At 42.6% G+C, this 23,124-nt stretch overlaps 1 protein-coding gene across 1 annotated transcript in view; it reads left to right on the forward strand.

The window, feature by feature from the left end:
- The window catches only part of CSMD3 (CUB and Sushi multiple domains 3), a 1,090,172-nt gene that overhangs the window by 738,853 nt on the left and 328,195 nt on the right, over window positions 1–23,124 (forward strand). The window lies entirely within an intron of this gene.

The following is a 23,124-nucleotide window of genomic DNA, read 5'->3' on the forward strand; positions in this document are numbered from 1 at the left end:
ATGACCTTCTTTTTATCTTGCAACATTCTGTGATACGTGTAACAATGTTTGACATAGGGTTAATATAAAAAACGATAAAGACTGGAGATGAGATTCTACGTTCTGTGAAATATCAATCCCTATTCATTTGAGAACTTCTGAGATAATTACACGCAAGTCCTTTCATGAAGAATCATCTTCCAATATTATAACTAAGATGTCATTTTAGTGAATTTTCTCTCGTATCTTTTCCCTGATTGTAGATTAAACCCATGACTTTATTATATTGTGGGTGTCGCAATTACTGCATTTAATAAGGAAAAGGAAATTTATTTTAGAATGTGTCAAAACTCATTAGCAGAGATGTTCGTTTCTGTCTGGCAACAGATTTTCAAGAATCCGTATGTAAAAATAATATTGCTAAGGAAACAACGAATCTGAGAAGATCAGATTATGTAAATGTAAACATGTGTGTGTGTATATATATATATATATATATATAGTAAGAAGGTACCTGGAATCATTGTGGATGGAAGGTATGTGTCACAGAGGTTCCTGGCCTCGATGAATTAAGAGCCGGTATTTTATGTGTCAGCAGCAGCTATTGCTAATTGATACCTTGAGAGTTAGCATGGCTGTCATAGCTGATCCGGGAAGGCTCTTACTAGGAGTAGTCTAAGTGCTGGGTGGGTGACTACTCTCCACATTCCAGGCCGGGTTTTGCCAGTTATAAACACCAGCCAGCATTGCAAGGTGCGTGGATTTACCTCCCTCTGACAGTGGAGCTCAGGAGTATGTGTGCTGTGAACTGAGGGCTGTGATGGGATTTGAGTTTTAGGTCTGGCTGGAGGACTCAGGCCCCTCTAAAGGCGAACAGGCCACCTATGGACTTGATTAGACTGAACTGCTAACAGGGTGTGAATCAACACCCAGGAGAAAAGGTGACTTGTGTTTTGTGATACACCTTATCTGAATTTTGTTATACAGTAGTGATAACTGAGCATGCTCGGCCAAACACCTGTAGTATTCGGCCGAATACCGCATGTGCTCGATCTCAGTGCTCGAGCCTCCGCCCTGCACATTTCTTGGCTGCTACGCAGCCAATAAACATGCCTGTAAGTACTGCCCTCACTGTAATGCCGTAGCCATGTTGGCTGAGGGCAATACAGTGATTTACTGTCCGGAACGCGTCATCGGGTGCTATATAGCACCCGATGACGCATGTTCAGCTCATTCTTAGTCAGGGAGAGCTATGCTGAGGAAGGGACAGACACTGTAGGGAGTGATTTAAGAATATTATTACCACCAAAACTTTTCAGAGACAAAAAAATACTTTTAAGAACTATTGTGTGTGGCAGCAATCTATATTTTTAGCGCAACCTGTGCTTAATAGCTAATACTTTACAGATCCAAAAGTCCTTCTAATGACTATTGTGTGTGGCAGCAATATCTATTTTTAGCGCATCCTGTGCTAAATAGCATACAATAGTTAGGCCGCTGCAGACAGCGACATTAGCTGCGCCACATCTGCAATGTAAAGTATGCACATCCAAAAAATATCTGTGACATACAGTGTACTTTGTCAATAGATGGTGTCCGCTTTTGTCAGTGACATTACCAGGGCCACATCTCAAGTGTAATGTGTGCGGTTAAAATTTTTATCTATGACATACAGGGTCCTTTTTTGCATAGACGCTGCGTACAGTGACTTTACTGGTTGTACCTCTCCTGTATAAAGTTTCCTCATCCCAAATACCTGTGACATTCCCTGTAATGCTTCATTAGTCGCTGGTAACAGCATTGAAATTATCTGCGGGATATCTCCTGTGTGATGCTTCCACATCCCAAATACCTTTTTAAATTTGTTTGCGCATACACTTTCAAATCCTATGCTACTGTACGTGTGACAGACTTTCAATCATATATAACATTTATTATGAAGAAGGCGAGCAGTAAGGGAAGGGGCAGTGGCCGTGATGGTGATGGTGCACGCAGATGCCGTGGCCCTGGGCGCGGTGAAACTGCGCCTGCTGCTAGAGCACAATCATCCATGATACCTAGCTTCATGTGCCAGTTTTCAGGCCGGTTAAGCACCACCCTGTCTTCCACCAAGTGCAGTCTCAGTAGCCAAGAGTCTGCTCAACCCAATCCTCACCCTGATCCTCCTTACTCCCACCATGGTAAGTCTGGGCAAACAAGTGATCCCACACTAGGATATTCCGAGGAGCTCTTTTCAGCGCCATTCATTGATTTGGCCCTCTTGCCAAGCACGCTTGAAGAGGGACAGATCTTGTGCCCTGATTCCCAAACTTTTGAGCATCCACAATCACAAGAAGATGATGGTAGGGAATGGCAATTACTGTTTAACCCCTTAAGGACTCTGCCCTATTTCACCTTACAGACTTGGCCATTTTTTGCAAATCTGACCAGTGTCAATTTAAGTGCTGATAACTTTAAAACATATCCAGGCTATTCTGAGATAGTTTTTTCTTCATATTTTACTTCATGACACTGGTAAAATGAAGTAAAAAAAAAATCATTTTTATTTCTAAAAAAAATACTAAAATTACCAAAAATTTGTCAAAAATTGCAAATTTCCAAGTTTCAATTTCTCTACTTCTATAATACATAGTAATACCTCCAAAAATAGTTATAACTTTACATTTCCCATATGTCTACTTCATGTTTGGATCATTTTGGGAATGATATTTTATTTTTGGGGGATGTTACAAGGCTTAGAAGTTTAGAAGCAAATCTTGAAATTTTTCAGAAATTTTCAAAAACCCAATTTTTAGGGACCAGTTCTGGTCTGAAGTCAATTTTCGAGGCTTACATAATAGAAACCACCCAAAAATGACCCCATTCTATAAACTACCCCTGTCAAGGTATTCAAAACTGATTTTACAAACTTTGTTAACCCTTTAGGTGTTCCACAAGAATTAATGGAAAATAGAGATACAATTTCAAAATTTCACTTTTTTGGCAGATTTTCCATTTTAATATTTTTTTTCCAGTTACAAAGCAAGGGTTAACAGCCAAACCAAACTCAATTTTTATGGCCCTGATTCTGCAGTTTACAGAAACACCCCATATGTGGTCATAAACAGCTGTACCGGCACACGGCAAGGCACAGAAAGAAAGGAATGCCATACGGTTTTTGGAAGGCAGATTTTGCTGGACTGTTTTTTTAAACACCATGTCCCATTTAAAGCCCCCCTGATGCAACTCTAGAGTAGAAACTCCATAAAAGTGACCCCATCTAAGAAACTAAACCCCTCAAGGTATTCAAAACAGATTTTACAAATGTCTTTAACCCTTTAGGTGTTCCACAAGAGTTATTGGCAAATGGAGATTAAATTTCAGAATTATTTTTTTTGGGCAAATTTTCCATTTTTCCCAGTAACAAAGCAAGGGTTAACAGCCAAACAAAACTCTCTATATTTATGGCCCTGATTCTGTCAATTACAGAAACGCCCCATATGTGGTCGTAAACAGCTGTACGGGCACACGGCAGGGCGCAGAAGGAAAGGAATGCCATACGGTTTTTGGAAGGCAGATTTTGCTGGACTGTTTTTGAAGCCCCATGTCCCATTTGAAGCCCCCTTGATGCATCCCTAGAGTAGAAACTCCAAAGAAGTGGCCCCATTTTAGAAACTACGGGATAGGGTGGCAGTATTGTTGGTACTAGTTTAGGGTACATATGATTTTTGGTTGCTCTATATTACACTTTTTGGGAGGCAAGATAACAGAAATAGCTGTATTGGCACCGTTTTTATTTTTGTTATTTACAACATTCATCTGACAGGTTACATCATGTGATATTTTTATAGACCCGGTTGCCACGGATGCGGTGATACCTAATATGAATCCTTTTTTTATTTATGTAAGTTTTACACAATGATTTCATTTTTGAAGCAAAGAAAATCATGTTTTAGTGTTTCCATAGTCTAAGAGCCATAATTTTTTCAGTTTTTGGGCGATTACCTTGGGTAGGGTATGATTTTTGCGGGATGAGATGACGGTTTGATTTGCACTATTTTGGAGTGCATATGACTTTTGATCGCTTGCTATTACACTTTTTGTGATGTAAGGTGACAAAAAAATGGTTTATTTAGCACAGTTTTTATTTTTTATTTTTTACGATGTTCATCTGAGGGTTTAGGTCATGTGATAATTTTATAAAGCCGGTCGATACCAAATATGTATTCCTTTTTTATTTATGTAAGTTTTACACAATAACAGCTTTTTTAAAACAAAAAAAAGGATGTATTATTGTCTCCATATTCTGAGCTATATTTTTATTTTTTGGGGGCGATTGTCTCAGGTAGGGGCAAATTTTTTGCAGGATGAGGTGACAGTTGGATGAGGTTAGATTGGTACTATTTTGGTGGGCAAACGCCTTTTTGATCGTTTGCTTTTGTACTTTTTGTGATGTAAGGTGACAAAAATATGGTTTATTTAGCACAGTTTTATTTTTTTATTTTTATTTTTACGGCGTTCATCTGAGGGGTTAGGTCATGTGATATGTTTATAGAGACGGTCGATACGGATATGTATACTTATTTTTTTCCCCTATTTTTTACCATTTATTTTTTTACTTTATTTGGTGAAAATTACGTTTTTGTTTATTTTTACTTGAATCTTTAAATTTTTTGCGGGGAGAACTTTACTTTTTTCAACTTTTTTTTCACCTTATTTTGTGTCCCAATTTGAGACTTGAACTTTTGGGGGTCTAATCCTTTGCAATGCATTCCAATACTTCTGTATTGGAATGCATTGGCTGTATGAGTAATACTGTGTGTATTACTCATACAGCTTCCGGCCTGTAAGATCCAGAGGGCTGGATCTTACAGGCTTGTCACCGGAAGGCAGCGCGATGCCTTCCTTAGACATCGCGCTGTCTTCCATGCTATCGGGTCCCCCCCACAGCCGCATGGGGACCCAATGGCAACGCCGACCACCGCCGCCGCACCAGTTAAAAGCTGTAAACCGCAGGTCTAAATTGACCTGCGGTTTGCGGCGATCGCCGATAAGGGGGGGGGGTCACATGACTCCCCCCCGGCGCTGTGACAGGATGCCCGCTGAATGATTTCAGCGGGCATCCTGTCACAATTAACCCCCTCCGCGCCGCAATTTACTTTTAAACTTAGGACGCACCAGTACGTCCTGAGTCCTTAAGGACTCGGGAAACAGGGCGTACTGGTACGCCCTAAGTCCCTAAGGGGTTAATGAGTAGTAGCTAAAGATGGAAAGGACTGGGACGCTTCTTCTGCCATATCTTATGTTCGCAGTGCGAGAAGTACCCCAGGCCTCTACTGGGTTCTCTCTCTTCGAACTAGTATATGGCAGACATTCACATGGTCTGTTGGACATAGCCAAAGTGTTGTTGAATACGTAACCCAGATGCAGGAACGTATGGAAACCGTGTTGCCGCTGGTAAAGGAACATATGGAGGCAGCTCAGCAAGCAAGTTAGGTGTATAATTGGCAGGCTCAGTTCTGTATATTTAAACCGGGAGATTGGGTTTTGGTTCTGGTACCGACAGTGGGGAGTAAGTTACTGGCTAAGTGTCACGGACCCGTTGGAGAAGTAAACTACAAGGTACATAAGCCAAGGCGGCAGAAGCCAGAGCAGGTGTACCATGTGAATTTACTAAAACCATAGAAGGATAGGGAGACCAGTACTGACGATAGCCCGCGGCTGAGTTTTTTAGGAGGAAAAGTTCCGGCCCATAAGTATGATGTAAGGAAAGCGGTTCCCACAGTGAAAATTGCTGACAGCCTCTCCTCTAAACAGACTCAGAAGGCCAGGAAGTTCATCAGCAGGAACACGGATGTGTTCTCAGACCTCCGTGGATGTGCTTCCATCATCCAGCATGAAATTGTCACTGAGCCTCAGCCCAAAATCTGGTTCAAACCATACCGGGTACCCAATGCTCGGCGACAGGCCATCTCTGAGGAAGTACAACTGATGCTACAATTAGACGTCATCAAGGAGTCTACAAGTGAGTGGGCCAGCCCTATAGTACTGATACCCAAACCGGACGGGACATTGCGGTTTTGTAACGATTTAAAAAAAATTAAACAAGGTATCTAAGTTTGACGCATATCCCATGCCCCGGGTTGACAAGCTATTTGCTGGGGAGAGAGTTCTGCCTGGGGACTGACCACTCTCCTCTCAAGCGAATGAGCCAGGCCAAAGAGAGAAATGCCTATGTCTTTAGGTGGTTCCTGTCCTTACAGAACTTTAAGTTCTCCGTGGAACACAGGGCAGGCCGGTTGCAGGAAAATGCAGATGCCCTGTCCCGGGTATACTTTATGGCAGGTCTTCACCCCCTCAGGATTAAACAAAGGGGTGATATGTAAGAAGGTACCTGGAATCATTGTGGATGGAAAGTATGTGTCACGAGGTTCCTGGCCTCGGTGAAGTAAGAGACGGTATTTTATGTGTCAGGGGAAGCTATTGCTAATTGACACCTTGAGAGTTATCATGGCTGTCATAGCTGATCCGGGATGGCTATTACTTGGAGTAGTCAAAGTGCTGGGTGGGTGACTACTCCCATGTTCCACGCTGGGTTTTGCCAGGCATAATAAAAAGCCATCACTGCCAGGTGTGTGGATTTACCTCCCTCTGACAGTAGAGCTCAGGAGCCTGTGTGCTGTGAACTGAGGGCTTTGCTGGGATTTGAGGTTTGAGCCGGGCTGGAGGACTCAGGCCCCTCTAAAGGCTGAACTGCTAACAGGGTGCAAATTAACACCCAGAAGAATAGGTGACTTTTATTGTTTATGGACTTTCCATGTGTGTGAACAAACACCAAGCCACCTGCGTTTTGTGATACACCTTATCTGCATTTTTTTATACACCAATGTGCGAATAAACACCGCTGTTTGATTCAAGAACTGTGTACTTTGCCTCTATACTGCATCCGCTAGTCCTAACTACCTGAGCGAACCCCCCCAATATATATATATACAGTACAGACCAAAAGTTTGGACACACCTTCTCATTCAAAGAGTTTTCTTTATTTTCATGACTATGAAAATTTTAGATTCACACTGAAGGCATCAAAACAAGGCATGGATAAACACATGTGGAATTATATACATAACAAAAAAGTGTAAAACAACTGAAAATATGTAATATTCTAGGTTCTTCAAAGTAGCCACCTTTTGCTTTGATTACTGCTTTGCACACTCTTGGCATTCTCTTGATGAGCTTCAAGAGGTAGACACCTGAAATGGTCTTCTAACACTCTTGAAGGAGTTCCCAGAGATGCTTAGCACCTGTTGGCCCTTTTGCCTTCACTCTGCGGTCCAGCTCACCCCAAACCATCTCGATTGGGTTCAGGTCCGGTTACTGTGGAGGCCAGGTCATCTGGCGCAACACCCCATCACTCTCCTTCGTGGTCAAATAGCCATTACACAGCCTGGAGGTGTGTTTGGGGTCATTGTCCTGTTGAAAAATAAATGATGGTCCAACTAAACGCAAACCGGATGGAATAGCATGCCGCTGCAAGATGCTGTGGTAGCCATGCTGGTTTAGTATGCCTTCAATTTTGAATAAATCCCCAACAGTGTCACCAGCAAAGCACCCCCACACCATCACACCTCCTCCTCCATGCTTCACGGTGGGAACCAGGCATGTAGAGTCCATCCGTTCACCTTTTCTGCGTCGCACAAAGACATGGTGGTTGGAGCCAAAGATCTCAAATTTGGACTCATCAGACCAAAGCACAGATTTTTACTGGTGTAATGTCCATTCATTGTGTTCTTTAGCCCAAAAAAGTCTCTTCTGCTTGCTGCCTGTCCTTAGCAGTGGTTTCCTAGCAGATATTCTATGATGAAAGCCTAATTCACACAGTCTCCTCTTAACAGTTGTTCTACAGATGTGTCTGCTGCTAGAACTCTGTGTGGCATTGACTTGGTCTCTAATCTGAGCTGCTGCGATTTCTGAGGCTGGTGACTCGGATGAACTTATCCTCCGCAGTAGAGGTGACTCTTGGTCTTCCTTTCCTGGGGCAGGTCCGCATGTGAGCCAGTTTCTTTGTAGCGCTTGATGGTTTTTGTGACTGCACTTGGGGACACTTTCAAAGTTTTCCCAATTTTTCGGACTGACTGACCTTCATTTCTTAAAGTAATGATGGCCACTTGTTTTTCTTTACTTAGCTGCTTTTTTCTTGCCATAATACAAATTCTAACAGTCTATTCAGTAGGACTATCAGCTGTGTATCCACCTGACTTCTCCACAACGCAACTGATGGTCCCAACCCCATTTATAAGGCAAGAAATCCCTCTTATTAAACCTGACAGGGCACACCTGTGAAGTGAAAACCATTTCAGGTGACTACCTCTTTAAGCTCATCAAGAGAATGCCAAGAGTGTGCAAAGCAGTAATCAAAGCAAAATGTGGCTACTTTGAAGAACCTAGAATATGACATATTTTCAGTTGTTTCACACTTTTTTGTTATGTATATAATTCCACATGTGTTAATTCATATGTTTTGATGCCTTCAGTGTGAACCTACAATTTTCATAGTCATGAAAATAAAGAAAACTCTTTGAATGAGAAGGTGTGTCCAAACTTTTGGTCTGTACTGTATATCAACCACTTTAGATAGCTATTGTTCAAAAAGCTATTCCTCTCAACCACCCCCATACACATGCATGCATGCTTGTTTAGGTCAAACTTAAGGGTGCTTTTAATGGAGAAAGGTGATTTGGCAATTTTTTTTTCCCCCTGGATTTTAACAAAATTAAGATCTGTGTAATCAAGGAATCAAAAATAAGCCCAAAAGAGTCACCATTGTATTTGGAGGAAGATGGGCAAAATATTATCACTGGTGAGCTCAACAGTTTTTCCATGCCTAAGTCTATCTAAACTAAACCTAGCCATATACTTCAAATAGTTGCCAACTCCACCATTTATAGGCATGGAGTTAGGACGGGAACACCTCCTACAGTAGCTTATCTCTCATAAGAACAAAGGCATGAATCATGATGAAATACAACATGGCCAACCCTTCTTGACCTACACATTTGCCATATGGTAAAAGTTGGAACACCCCATGCAAATAAAATAATGGTTTGACCATACTCACCAAAATCAATGGGTTCAGCCAACACCCATCTAATGTGTATAGCCACCTTAAGAACCCCAGTAATCAAATTGTTTTTCAGCTTATGGAACCCTTATGAATTTGACATGTGTGGAATACTGGGGTTTACTTTACTAACAGCTAATTTTTCTTTAACCTTAATCTTTAACCTCTGTATTAGCCTTAAAATGATCTGCATGCCTTCAGTAGGCCCAAATGATCCTTGGCTTTTTAGCCACTTGAAATTTTTCTCTGCTGCAAAGAAAGGCACAAATGAAATCATTCAATATACGATGTACTGCTCTGTATAATGAAATGAAACAAGAGTCTCAAATCCAATTATTTATCAATCTGTAGATAATATATGCAGTTAGGATGAGATTGAGCTTGATCTGTGTTTTAAATGAAGTATAGAGGAGCCTATATTAAATTGCTCAGAGTCCCGGGTGTCCTGAGTTGATTTTACTTACAGATATCAGTCATCAATCATCCCGACCAGCCATTGCAGGTAATTATTTAAACATTTGAATGTCACAGATTTTATATCCACCCAGTCCCCCACTGATGTGATCAATTATGCATGGCACAAGACATTACAGTGGTAATCTTTACAGGGTTAAGTTGTATTGTTCTACATATTCCTGCAGTCTCTCTGCATTTAAGAAAAGCTTCTGAAGGAGTTGATAATGCTGTTCTAAGGCAATGATATATTGCCTCCTAATGCTAATGACAATGCAACACATCAATCTTGTTTTCTCAGACTAATGGAAGAAGGCAGACTATCCCTGCTTGGTACGAGTTGATTTGTTGCCCTTTTGCTATATTTTTTAACAATCATCATGATGGCAACAATTTGGATTTTCTTGTAATCAAGATGGATTTTTTTTATCTCCTTTTGAAATGCATGTTCAAAGCCTTACTACATTGATAGACAGTGGTATGTGAAGTATGTGTCAATGTGCCTACATTGGGTTAGGTCCTAAGCCCTCCCCCAGCACACAGAAAGGGAAGATTCAAGGCAAAACATTTACATTAGTAAATCTTAATGTGTAGGTTTTGCTAATTTTACTTTATGAAGCTTCATTGCATAATTGACTATAACAAAAAGTTGTATTGGAGTTCATAACAAATCAATCATATTACAGACATCTTTTTTTCTACTGGTAAATTTGAACCCTCCTGGTCTCTGTGTCTACTACTTCCACTTTTACACTGCATTACATTAAGACCTACTCATGAAATATAAAAGTAAGTTTGAGAATGATGATTTGAACTTTTGAAAACTTTTTAGATAAAAAGAATGTGTCTGGGTGGGCAGTTTTCTTTGAAGCTGAAAGGAGGTAAAACTCAAGAGAGGATTAATATACAATATACACATACAGTCACCTCTGAAATGTAGACGTCTATGATACCCTGGAATAATTAATATTGATATAAAATATAGCACTTCATATAAAGGACAGTACCTTAAAAAGATTCATTGATTTACCTCTGTGAGAAAAAATGCTAATAAATGCCAGCTTCTGAGGGTTTGCATAATCTGAACTTTCAGACACAGAATGTGCTTCTACTTTTGAGCTGGTTTAAGGTTTGAGCTTCTCTTAAGAACATTGACTAAAAATGTAAAACTTTTATAGATTTGGAGTCGATTCGCATAAAACTTTGTTACAATACTGCACGGAGCAGGAGCTCCGTACAGAATTAGACTGTATTGGCTCCGATGAGCCAAAGTTATTACTTCACAAAGTCTCGCAAGACTTCTGGTAATAACTTCATAAATTGATTTCTACTGTAAAAAAAACATTTCCTGAACTCGGGTTCAGTTCCAAGTGGTACCTTGTAAAAAATTTTACAGTACAAATTAATTTATAAAGTTATTACATGAATCGACTTTGAATTCGCTCATCCCTAGTTCAAATAATAAATGTTGTTTTTCATCATTTTTTTTCATACAAATGGACTTTTGCCCATTATTTCCAAAAGTTTCATTGCCATTGGAAAAAGGGGAGTCCAATGCAAGTGAATAATTTGGAGAGTAAAATTAAAAATCTCAAACTTGGTTTTCTGTCTATAGGTCACATAGCTAATGTAAAAATGTTTATATAATAAAAATTGCACTAAAGAAATAATTTCCATGTGGTACACAGTTTAATCCCTCATAGGAATGATCTGTTTTTAAAGCAGAAGGCATAACATAATAATTAACATAATAATTACTTGTCCAAAAACCAACATGTTCAATTCATATTTAGGACTGCAGGCCAGGTTCACAAATATCTTCACTTTCTAACCTGTCCACTAAACCACCAGCATGCTAGCATGAAGAGGAGGTTTAGCTTTCTAAAGATGCCTTGTTAAAACAACCCATTTTTTGGACTTGCTACCATAGAGTATAGACCAAAAAGTGAGAACCTACTGGGGATGAGTCCAGGACATATCTCCAGTGGCATCCGGTGGACATGCATTGAAGCCAAGTGTACTGTCCTTGGATTCATATATCTAAGGCCTCGTGCACATTACCCTTCTTTTGGTCCGCATCCGAGCCTTAATTTTTGCAGCTCGGATATGGAACCATTCACTTCGATGGGACCTCAAAAGAGGCGGACAGCACTCCGTGTGCTGGCCACATCCGTTCTCCATTCCGTGGCCCTGCAAAAAAATAGAACATGCCCCTTTTTTTGTCAGTTTTGTGTAAAATAATAGGTATTGCTTTGATTACTGCTTTGCACCCTCTTGGCATTCTCTTGATGAGCTTCAAGAGGTAGTCACCTGAAATGGTCTTCCAACAGTCTTGAAGGAGTTCCCAGAGATGCTTAGCACTTGTTGGCCACCTCTGCGGTCCAGTTCACCCCAAACCATCTCGATTGGGTTCAGGTCCGGTGACTGTGGAGGCCAGGTCATCTGGCGCAGCACCCCATCACTCTCCTTCATGGTTAAATAGCCCTTACACAGCCCGGAGATGTGTTTGGGGTCATTGTCCTGTTGAAAAATAAATGATGGTCCAACTAAACGCAAACCAGATGGAATAACCGCTGCAAGATGCTGTGGTAGCCATGCTGGTTCAGTATGCCTTGAATTTTGAATAAATCCCCAACAGTGTCACCAGCAAAGCACCCCCACACCATCACACCTCCTCCTCCATGCTTCACGATGGGAACCAGGCATGTAGAGTCCATCCGTTCACCTTTTCTGCGTCACACAAAGACACGGTGGTTGGAACCAAAGATCTCAAATTTGGACTCATCAGACCAAAGCACAGATTTCCACTGGTGTAATGTCCATTCCTTGTGTTCTTTAGCCCGAACAAGTCTCTTCTGCTTGTTGCCTGTCCTTAGCAGTGGTTTCCTAGCAGATATTCTACCATGAAGACCTGATTCACACAGTCTCCTCTTAACATTTGTTCTAGAGATGTGTCTGCTGCTAGAACTCTGTGTGGCATTGACCTGGCCTCTAATCTGAGCTGCTGTTAACCTGCGATTTATTATAAAAGTGTGTTTTTTAAAGAAACTAAGCCACAGAAAAATGTAAGAGCATTATATATTGAATAATCACACTATAAGGATTTTAATTAGCCCAAAAATGAAAAATGACTTTTGGGGGGTGACAGAAGCCCTTTAAAGAGCGCCTGTCTGCAGAATGAACCCTATAAAACCAAGCATACTACTTGGCAGGATTGACCCTAGTAGTTAAAATGGCACCTGTCCTGGGAAATCAGTTGTAGCAGTCCTGAGAAAAAAGGATTTTAAGCTACTCGGCTTTTCTGTGCTGGCCGTACCCCTTGGTGCCCTTAAACCTGCATTTGCTTTATTTTTATTTTTTTTGAAGAATGCCATGAACTGGTATCATTTCAATCAAGGGGATCAACCCTAACGAGCAGAATGCAAGATTGATTCTGCTGTCTTGTGCTTTTTAACCTCTTCATGACTGGGCCTAAATAAAATGTCTGAATGTCCAGGCAGTTTTTCATGATTTTGTGCACGTGGTTTAGTGACCCTAACTTTTTTATTTAACTACCAAAATAACTCTTGCAATGTTTTTTACTTGACACTTAGGACTTTATATTCTTATAAAAAAAGTTATGTTTTTTAAAATGATAGCTTTTTATTTCCTAAATATTAAAACTGACCCAAAAATGACTTATTGCATTAGGTTCCCTATTTTGTGATGATCATTTTGATACATAACATGTATAGGTTTCAGTGAACGGGGCGACTATTGGGACGGTTTCAGTTAGTAACGGCATTTTTAATTTTCTTTACTTTTTTTATTTGTTCTTTTATTTTATTTTACTTAGATTATAATTTATATTTGGCACATAATATGTTCCCCAGGAGGTCATTAAAAGACTTCTGGAGGACACTGACTTTTTTTTTCCCACTGTTTTCATTGTAACTGGGTCATCCACAGGAGGCCCAGTTACAGACGTGGACAAAATTGTTGGTACCCTTTGGTCAATGAAAGAAAAAGTCACAATGGTCACAGAAATAACTTTAATCTGACAAAAGTAATAATAAATTAAAATTCTATAAATGTTAACCAATGAAAGTCAGACATTGTTTTTCAACCATGCTTCAACAGAATTATGTAAAAAAATAAACTCATGAAACAGGCATGGACAAAAATGATGGTACCCCTAGAAAACACAGAACATAATGTGACCAAAGGGACATGTTAATTCAAGGTGTGTCCACTAATTAGCATCACAGGTGTCTACAACCTTGTAATCAGCCATTGGGCCTATATATATGGCTCCAGGTAATCACTGTGTTGTTTGGTGATATGGTGTGTACCACACTCGACATGGACCAGAGGAAGCAAAGGAAAGAGCTGTCTCAAGAGATCAGAAAGAAAATTATAGACAAGCATGTTAAAGGTAAAGGCTATAAGACCATCTCCAAGCAACTAGATGTTCCTGTGAGTACAGTTGCACATATTATTCATAAGTTTAAGATCCATGGGACTGTAGCCAACCTCCCTGGACGTGGCCGCAGGAGGAAAATTGATGACAAATCTAAGAGACGGATAATCCGAATGGTAACAAAAGAGCCTAGAAAGACTTCTAAAGAGATTCAAGGTGAACTTCATGCTCAAGGAACATCAGTGTCAGATCGCACCATCCGTCGTTGTTTGAGCCAAAGTGGACTACATGGGAGACGACCAAGGAGGACACCATTGTTGAAAACGAATCATAAAAAAGCAAGACTGGAATATGCCAAACTACATGTTGACAAGCCACAAAGCTTCTGGGAGAATGTCCTGTGGACAGATGAGACAAAAATCGAAGTTTTTGCCAAGGCACATCAGCTGTATGTTCACAGACGAAAAAATGAAGCATATCAAGAAAAGAACACTGTCCCTACTGTGAAACATGGAGGAGGCTCTGTTATGTTCTGGGGCTGCTTTGCTGCGTCTGGCACAGGGTGTCTTGAATCTGTGCAGGGTACAATGAAATCTCAAGACTATCAAGGAATTCTAGAGAGAAATGTACTAGCCAGTGTCAGAAAGCTTGGTCTCAGTCGCAGGTCATGGGTCTTGCAACAGGACAATGACCCAAAACACACCGCTAAAAACACCCAAGAATGGCTAAGAGGAAAAAATTGGACTATTCTAAAGTGGCCTTCTATGAGCCCTGACCTCAATCCTATTGAGCATCTTTGGAAGGAGCTGAAACATGCAGTCTGGAAAAGGCACCCTTCAAACCGGACACAACTGGAGCAGTTTGCTCATGAGGAGTGGGCCAAAATACCTGCTGAGAGGTGCAGATGTCTCATTGACAGTTACAGGAAGCGTTTGATTGCAGTGATTGCCTCAAAAGGTTGCGCAACAAAATATTAAGTTAGGGGTACCATCATTTTTGTCCATGCCTGTTTCATGAGTTTATTTTTTTACATAATTCTGTTGAAGCATGGTTGAAAAACAATGTCTGACTTTCATTGGTTAACATTTATAGAATTTTAATTTATTATTACTTTTGTCAGATTAAAGTTATTTCTGTGACCATTGTGACTTTTTCTTTCATTGACCAAAGGGTACCAACAATTTTGTCCACGTCTGTATAGGAGGCATTATACACAGGCAGAGCTGATCAGGGTCTCCTTAGACCCTGCAGCTCTGCTCCTGCCGCAAGACACCCGGTGGTCACGTGAGAAGGAGCTTTAATCCCATCGCTGTAAAGAACTGCCTGATCGTTTATATACACCGTGCAGATATATAGCACGTATATAGATCAGTGGGGTGCAGCCGGGTGAGGGTGAAGTAAGCCCTGTGTTTGTTTAAACTTACTGCTTTTTATATATAACATCCATAATGCATCATCTAATAAATTCAGTACTTGTGTTGAAATCATAAACTGACCAGCAAAATAACCCACTTAGACATTCAGACTTAGGAACACCTAATCCCCAAAGTTCTGCAATTAGACCCTGAGAATCTTTACCTACAGAATCCACTCCAAAACTGAGGTGCCAAGGCTCAGGAGATGCATAGGAAATAAACTCATTAAAATATGCTAAATATATTCAACTGATTAAAATGCCCAGATATCTCAAGAGTACAGCAGAGACGTCTTTACCGTTATTTGTAGATAATGAAATGTTATCAGGAAAAAAACATGAAATTAACTAAACTCTAATGCTTTCCATTACAGCTGTTATTTTTGCATACAGTATCATTATCTTGGTGAACGTGGTGTTAACATCGAGCAAAGATTACCTGTTACTAATTACACAGACTTTGCTTACTGACTTTCTGCAGATGGTTAACTGCTCTGCTGAAAAACCCAGCGACACATTTGGTTGTGTACAGGATAAGTACAGAAATAATGGAAAGCTTCCTCAATATGTCGTCCAATACGGACACATTCTACAATTATATTAATAATGGTATAACAGACATTGGTGGATACAGTAATAGCTTAGCTACATACTTAGTCATATTATATAACTAGCTGAAGGACCCGGCTTCGCTCTTGTATATTTAATCTATTTCAGTTAATGTTTGTGTGTAGAAAAGGCCTTGTGGTTCGCCCGGTGGTTGTTTTGCGGCAAACTTTGCTCGTTCGCGATTCGCCAAACATGCGTCTTGGCTGATGTTCGTCCATCACTATTTGTGTGTGTCTTTAAAAGATATCAACACTAACAGTGACATTTACAGCACCCCACCCCCAAAACAGTGACCTCCACAGCACCCCACCCCTTAACACTGACCTCCCCACAGTGCCCCATCCCTTAAAATTGGACCTCCACAGCAGCCCACCACCTTAACTTTGACCTTTACAGCAGCCTTACCTTTAACAGTGACTTTCACAGCATACCACCCTCTTGACAGCGACCTCCTTTACTGGATCGGGGGGTCCTTTTGAACAGCTCACTCTAAAACAGCAGCACTGTACTGTCTGAGTGTGAGCTGCAGGGAGAAAGTCACCCTCCTTCCCACCTACCTCTGCAGCTGACAGAAGTTGATTTTTACCGTCATTTTTTTTCAATTCCAGGAGTAGGAGGGGGCTTGGCCTAACCAGATCTGGTCGTGGCTTATTGAGACCTAGAAGTTGATTTTTTACTTAATTTTTTCAATCTCAGTCAGCTGAGGAGTGGGAGGGGGCATGGCCTAACCGTATAGAGGTTGTGTACTTTTGAACAGCTCACTCTAAGACAGCAGCACTGTGCTGAGTGTAAGCTGCAGGGAGAAAGTCACCCTCCCTCCCACCCCTGCAGTTGACAGAAGTTGATTTTAATCTTCATTTTTTTCAATCCCCGTCGACTCAGGAGTGGGAGAGGGCATGGCCTAACTAGATAAGGGGCATGGCTTTAAGTATTTTGAGGGTGTACACATTGTGGTAAGGGGTGTGTCTGGGCTCCTTCCTGCAAGAGTGACACCCCTCTGAGCCACATTTGCATACCAAATAATCTGGATTTCCAGAGGATAAAAACATCTATTGCTGGAACAAAGGCACATCTTGAAAAAAGGTGCTAAGTGCTTTTAGGCCATGGCTTTACTTCAAAAGCAATTATCCTTGTGACAGATTTTATTTTAAAGATCTCCTACAGCAGTGAAGATAAATGACTGGGTTGTTCTGGAAACTTGGAGTAAAACTGTGTATGTGGAGGCTGGAGGACCTGCGAGCTTCTATTGGCTGATAAGGGTCATGTGACCAAGCTTCTATTGGCTAATGTATTTTTAAGAATATGGCGGGCGCGAATATCTTCATATGTTCGCATGTTCGGCGAATCACAAACACGCAAAGTTTGCCACTAAACGGTCGCAGGGCGGACCGCAAGGCCATCTCTAGTGGCAAGGTCAAGGTGATATAGTGTGGAGGTGGCAGCAGCATCAGGAGGCCACAAAGTTGCAAGGTGACATAGTGTGGAGGTGGCAGCAGCATCAGGGGACCACAGAGTGGCAAAATGACATAGTGTGGAGATGGCAGCAGCATCAGGATACCACAGAGTAGCATAATGACAGATTGTGGAGGTGGTGGCATCAGCATCAGGAGGAAGCCATAGGGTGACACAATGACAGTGTGGAGGTGGCAGCAGCATCAGGAGACCACATAGTGTCAAGGTGACATATTGTGGAGGTGGCGGCAGCATCAGGAAACCACAGAGTGACAAGGTGACATAGTGTGGAGGTGGCACAATGACAGAGTCCAGGAGGTGCGTTTGGAATCCAGAGCTGGGTGGCAATACGAATACCAGCTGAAGATGGTGGGTGAAAGAAGGAGCATTTGGTATCAGACTTGTGGCATCAGGCAGGTGGCAGCCTCAGAATAGTAGCTGAGGCAGGTAGCCACAAGAAACTGGTCTCTTTTGTCAAAGTGTTGGTTTAGCACCATGGATGATCTAGTCTGATGCATCAGACATTGGTGCGTGGAAATCCTGGCTGATCCATGCCTGATTCATCTTGACAAAACGTCAGTCTCTCCACATTTTGGATGGACAGGCAAATTCTTATTGGGGTAACTATGGCCCCTGCTGCACTAAACACCTGCTCTGATGCCACAATATTGGCAAGGCAGGACAGCTTTTCCAAGGAAAACTCTGTCAGTTCGGGCCACAAATCCAGTTTAGCTGCCCAGTAGTCCAGCGGATCTTCAATGTGGGATGGCAGGGTGCTGTCCAAGTATGCTACCAGCTGCTCCAGTCTAGCTGCTGCTGGTGAATAGTTTATTCACTAGGCGGGTGAAGAAAGCTGCTCATCAGAGACTCTAGACTCAAGTTGCTTCTGATGGAGCTGGAACTGCTCCTATCCCCCTACCCTACCACAGCAGCCATGGCAGAAGAACATGAGCACAAAGGGCCCCCCCCGGTCAGACCTGCGAGAGGATGGATGATGATTAGAGTTGAGCGAACACCTGGATGTTCGGGTTCGAGAAGTTCGGCCGAACATCCCGGAAATGTTCGGGTTCGGGATCCGAACCCGATCCGAACTTCGTCCCGAACCCGAACCCCATTGAAGTCAATGGGGACCCGAACTTTTCGGCACTAAAAAGGCTGTAAAACAGCCCAGGAAAGAGCTAGAGGGCTGCAAAAGGCAGCAACATGTAGGTAAATCCCCTGCAAACAAATGTGGATAGGGAAATGAATTAAAATAAAAATTAAATAAATAAAAATTAACCAAAATCAATTGGAGAGAGGTTCCATAGCAGAGAATCTGGCTTCCCGTCACCCACCACTGGAACAGTCCATTCTCAGATATTTAGGCCCCGGCACCCAGGCAGAGGAGAGAGGTCCCGTAACAGAGAATCTGTCTTCATGTCAGCAGAGAATTAGTCTGCATGTCATAGCAGAGAATGAGGCTTCACGTCAGCCACCACTGCAACAGTCCATTGGCATATATTTAGGCCCAGCACACACACAGGCAGAGGAGAGAGGTCCCGTAACAGAGAATCTGTCTTCATGTCAGCAGAGAATTAGTCTGCATGTCATAGCAGAGAATCAGGCTTCACGTCACCCACCACTGCAACAGTCCATTGGCATATATTTAGGCCCAGCACCCAGGCAGAGGAGGGAGGTCCCGTAACAGAGAATCTGTCTTCATGTCAGCAGAGAATTAGTCTGCATGTCATAGCAGAGAATGAGGCTTCACGTCACCCACCACTGCAACAGTCCATTGGCATATATTTAGGCCCAGCACCCAGGCAGAGGAGGGAGGTCCCGTAACAGAGAATCTGTCTTCATGTCAGCAGAGAATTAGTCTGCATGTCATAGCAGAGAATGAGGCTTCACGTCAGCCACCACTGCAACAGTCCATTGGCATATATTTAGGCCCAGCACCCAGGCAGAGGAGGGAGGTCCCGTAACAGAGAATCTGTCTTCATGTCAGCAGAGAATTAGTCTGCATGTCATAGCAGAGAATGAGGCTTCACGTCAGCCACCACTGCAACAGTCCATTGGCATATATTTAGGCCCAGCACACACACAGGCAGAGGAGAGAGGTCCCGTAACAGAGAATCTGGCTTCATGTCAGCAGAGAATCAGTCTGCATGTCATAGCAGAGAATGAGGCTTCACGTCAGCCACCACTGCAACAGTCCATTGGCATATATTTAGGCCCAGCACACACACAGGCAGAGGAGAGAGGTCCCGTAACAGAGAATCTGGCTTCATGTCAGCAGAGAATCAGTCTGCATGTCATAGCAGAGAATGAGGCTTCACGTCAGCCACCACTGCAACAGTCCATTGGCATATATTTAGGCCCAGCACCCAGGCAGAGGAGAGAGGTCCCGTAACAGACAATCTGGCTTCATGTCAGCAGAGAATCAGTCTGCATGTCATAGCAGAGAATCAGGCTTCACGTCACCCACCACTGCAACAGTCCATTGTCATAAATTTAGGCCCAGCACTAGTGTTGAGCGGCATGTCCCATATTCGAATTCGCGAAATTTTGTGAATATTCGAAAGAATATTCGTAAAATATTCGCGATTATTCAAATTCGTTATTATTTCGCATATGCGATAATTCGAATTATCGCATAATACATATGCTATGCAAAATTCACATGTGCGCTAATGAAATCGCCTTACGAAGATTCGCAACTCAATTCAATCACTAATGTATGAATGCAATGCCCTTTGCCTCTGTTCTGGGACAAGTGTAGATATTCGCATGTGCGCTAATAAAATCGCCTTACGAAGATTCGCACCTCAATCACTTTCTAGGGAATGTGAGACTTTTGGGAATCAATCGAGATACAGTGGGGGGTGATGACAGTAGTTGACAGAGTACAGATCAATGTAATCTGTAAGGTGGAAAGTAAAATAAAAAATACGAATATTCGTAAATCGACTTTTACGAAGTTCTACGTATTCGCGAATATGGTGCTATACTATATGAATGCACAGGCCTTTGCCTCTCTGTTCTGGGGACAAGTGTAGATATTTGCATTTGCGTTAATAAAATCGCCTTACGAAGATTCGCAGCTCAATTCAATCACTAATGTATGAATGCAAAGCCCTTTGCCTCTGTTCTGGGACAAGTGTAGATATTCGCATGTGCGCTAATAAAATCGCCTTACGAAGATTCGCAACTCAATTCACTAATGTATGAATGCAAAGCCCTTTGCCTCTGTTCTGGGACGTGCCGATATTCGCATGTGCGCTAATAAAATCGCCTTACGAAGATTCGCGCCTCAATCACTTTCTAGGCAATGTGAGTAAGATCTGAGCTGTTGGACCTTTGGGAAACAATCAATTATATGTGTACTGTAATTTTGTGGGGGGGGGGGGGAAACAAAAAACGAATATTCGTTTTTACGAATATATAGCACTATATTCGAAATATTCGCGAAATCGCGAAGTTGCGATATTCGCGAAAAAAATTTGCTTTTCGAATATTCGCGCTCAACACTACCCAGCACCCAGGCAGAGGAGAGAGGTCCCGTAACAGAGAATCTGGCTTCATGTCAGCAGAGAATCAGTCTTCATATCATAGCAGAGAATCAGGCTTCACGTCACCCACCACTGTAAGAGTCAATTTTCATAAATTTAGGCCCAGAACCCAGGCAGAGGAGAAAGGTCCCGTAACAGACAATCTGGCTTCATGTCAGCAGAGAATCAGTCTTCATATCATAGCAGAGAATCAGGCTTCACGTCACCCACCACTGCAACAGTCAATTGTCATAAATTTAGGCCCAGCACCCAGGCAGAGGAGAGAGCTCCCGTAACAGAGGATCTGGCTTCATGTCAGCAGAGAATCAGTCTGCATGTCATAGCAGAGAATGAGGCTTCACGTCACCCACCACTGCAACAGTCCATTGGCATATATTTAGGCCTAGCACACAGGCAGAGCAGAGAGGTCCCGTAACAGACAATCTGGCTTCATGTCAGCAGAGAATCAGTCTGCATGTCATAGCAGAGAATGAGGCTTCACGTCACCCACCACTGCAACAGTCCATTGGCATATATTTAGGCCTAGCACACAGGCAGAGCAGAGAGGTCCCGTAACAGACAATCTGGCTTCATGTCAGCAGAGAATCAGTCTGCATGTCATAGCAGAGAATGAGGCTTCACGTCACCCACCACTGCAACAGTCCATTGGCATATATTTAGGCCTAGCACACAGGCAGAGCAGAGAGGTCCCGTAACAGACAATCTGGCTTCATGTCAGCAGAGAATCAGTCTGCATGTCATAGCAGAGAATGAGGCTTCACGTCACCCACCACTGCAACAGTCCATTGGCATATATTTAGGCCTAGCACACAGGCAGAGCAGAGAGGTCCCGTAACAGACAATCTGGCTTCATGTCAGCAGAGAATCAGTCTGCATGTCATAGCAGAGAATGAGGCTTCACGTCACCCACCACTGCAACAGTCCATTGGCATATATTTAGGCCTAGCACACAGGCAGAGCAGAGAGGTCCCGTAACAGACAATCTGGCTTCATGACAGCAGAGAATCAGTCTGCATGTCATAGCAGAGAATGAGGCTTCACGTCAGCCACCACTGCAACAGTCCATTGGCATATATTTAGGCCTAGCACACAGGCAGAGCAGAGAGGTCCCGTAACAGACAATCTGGCTTCATGACAGCAGAGAATCAGTCTGCATGTCATAGCAGAGAATCAGGCTTCACGTCAGCCACCACTGCAACAGTCCATTGTCATAAATTTAGGCCCAGCACCCAGGCAGAGGAGAGAGGTCCCGTAACAGAGAATCTGGCTTCATGTCAGCAGAGAATCAGTCTTCATATCATAGCAGAGAATCAGGCTTCACGTCACCCACCACTGTAAGAGTCAATTTTCATAAATTTAGGCCCAGAACCCAGGCAGAGGAGAAAGGTCCCGTAACAGACAATCTGGCTTCATGTCAGCAGAGAATCAGTCTTCATATCATAGCAGAGAATCAGGCTTCACGTCACCCACCACTGCAACAGTCAATTTTCATAAATTTAGGCCCAGAACCCAGGCAGAGGAGAAAGGTCCCGTAACAGACAATCTGGCTTCATGTCAGCAGAGAATCAGTCTTCATATCATAGCAGAGAATCAGGCTTCACGTCACCCACCACTGCAACAGTCAATTGTCATAAATTTAGGCCCAGCACCCAGGCAGAGGAGAGAGCTCCCGTAACAGAGGATCTGGCTTCATGTCAGCAGAGAATCAGTCTGCATGTCATAGCAGAGAATGAGGCTTCACGTCACCCACCACTGCAACAGTCCATTGGCATATATTTAGGCCTAGCACACAGGCAGAGGAGAGGTTCATTCAACTTTGGGTAGCCTCGCAATATAATGGTAAAATGAAAATAAAAATAGGATTGAATGAGGAAGTGCCCTGGAGTCCAATAATATATGGTTATGGGGAGGTAGTTAATGTCTAATCTGGACAAGGGACGGACAGGTCCTGTGGGATCCATGCCTGGTTCATTTTTATGAACGTCAGCTTGTCCACATTGGCTGTAGACAGGCGGCTGCGTTTGTCTGTAATGACGCCCCCTGCCGTGCTGAATACACGTTCAGACAAAACGCTGGCTGCCGGGCAGGCCAGCACCTCCAAGGCATAAAAGGCTAGCTCTGGCCACGTGGACAATTTAGAGACCCAGAAGTTGAATGGGGCCGAACC

This window comes from Bufo gargarizans, chromosome 5 (genome assembly GCF_014858855.1).
Source record: "Bufo gargarizans isolate SCDJY-AF-19 chromosome 5, ASM1485885v1, whole genome shotgun sequence".
In the NCBI taxonomy this organism is placed as follows: Eukaryota; Metazoa; Chordata; class Amphibia; order Anura; family Bufonidae; genus Bufo; species Bufo gargarizans.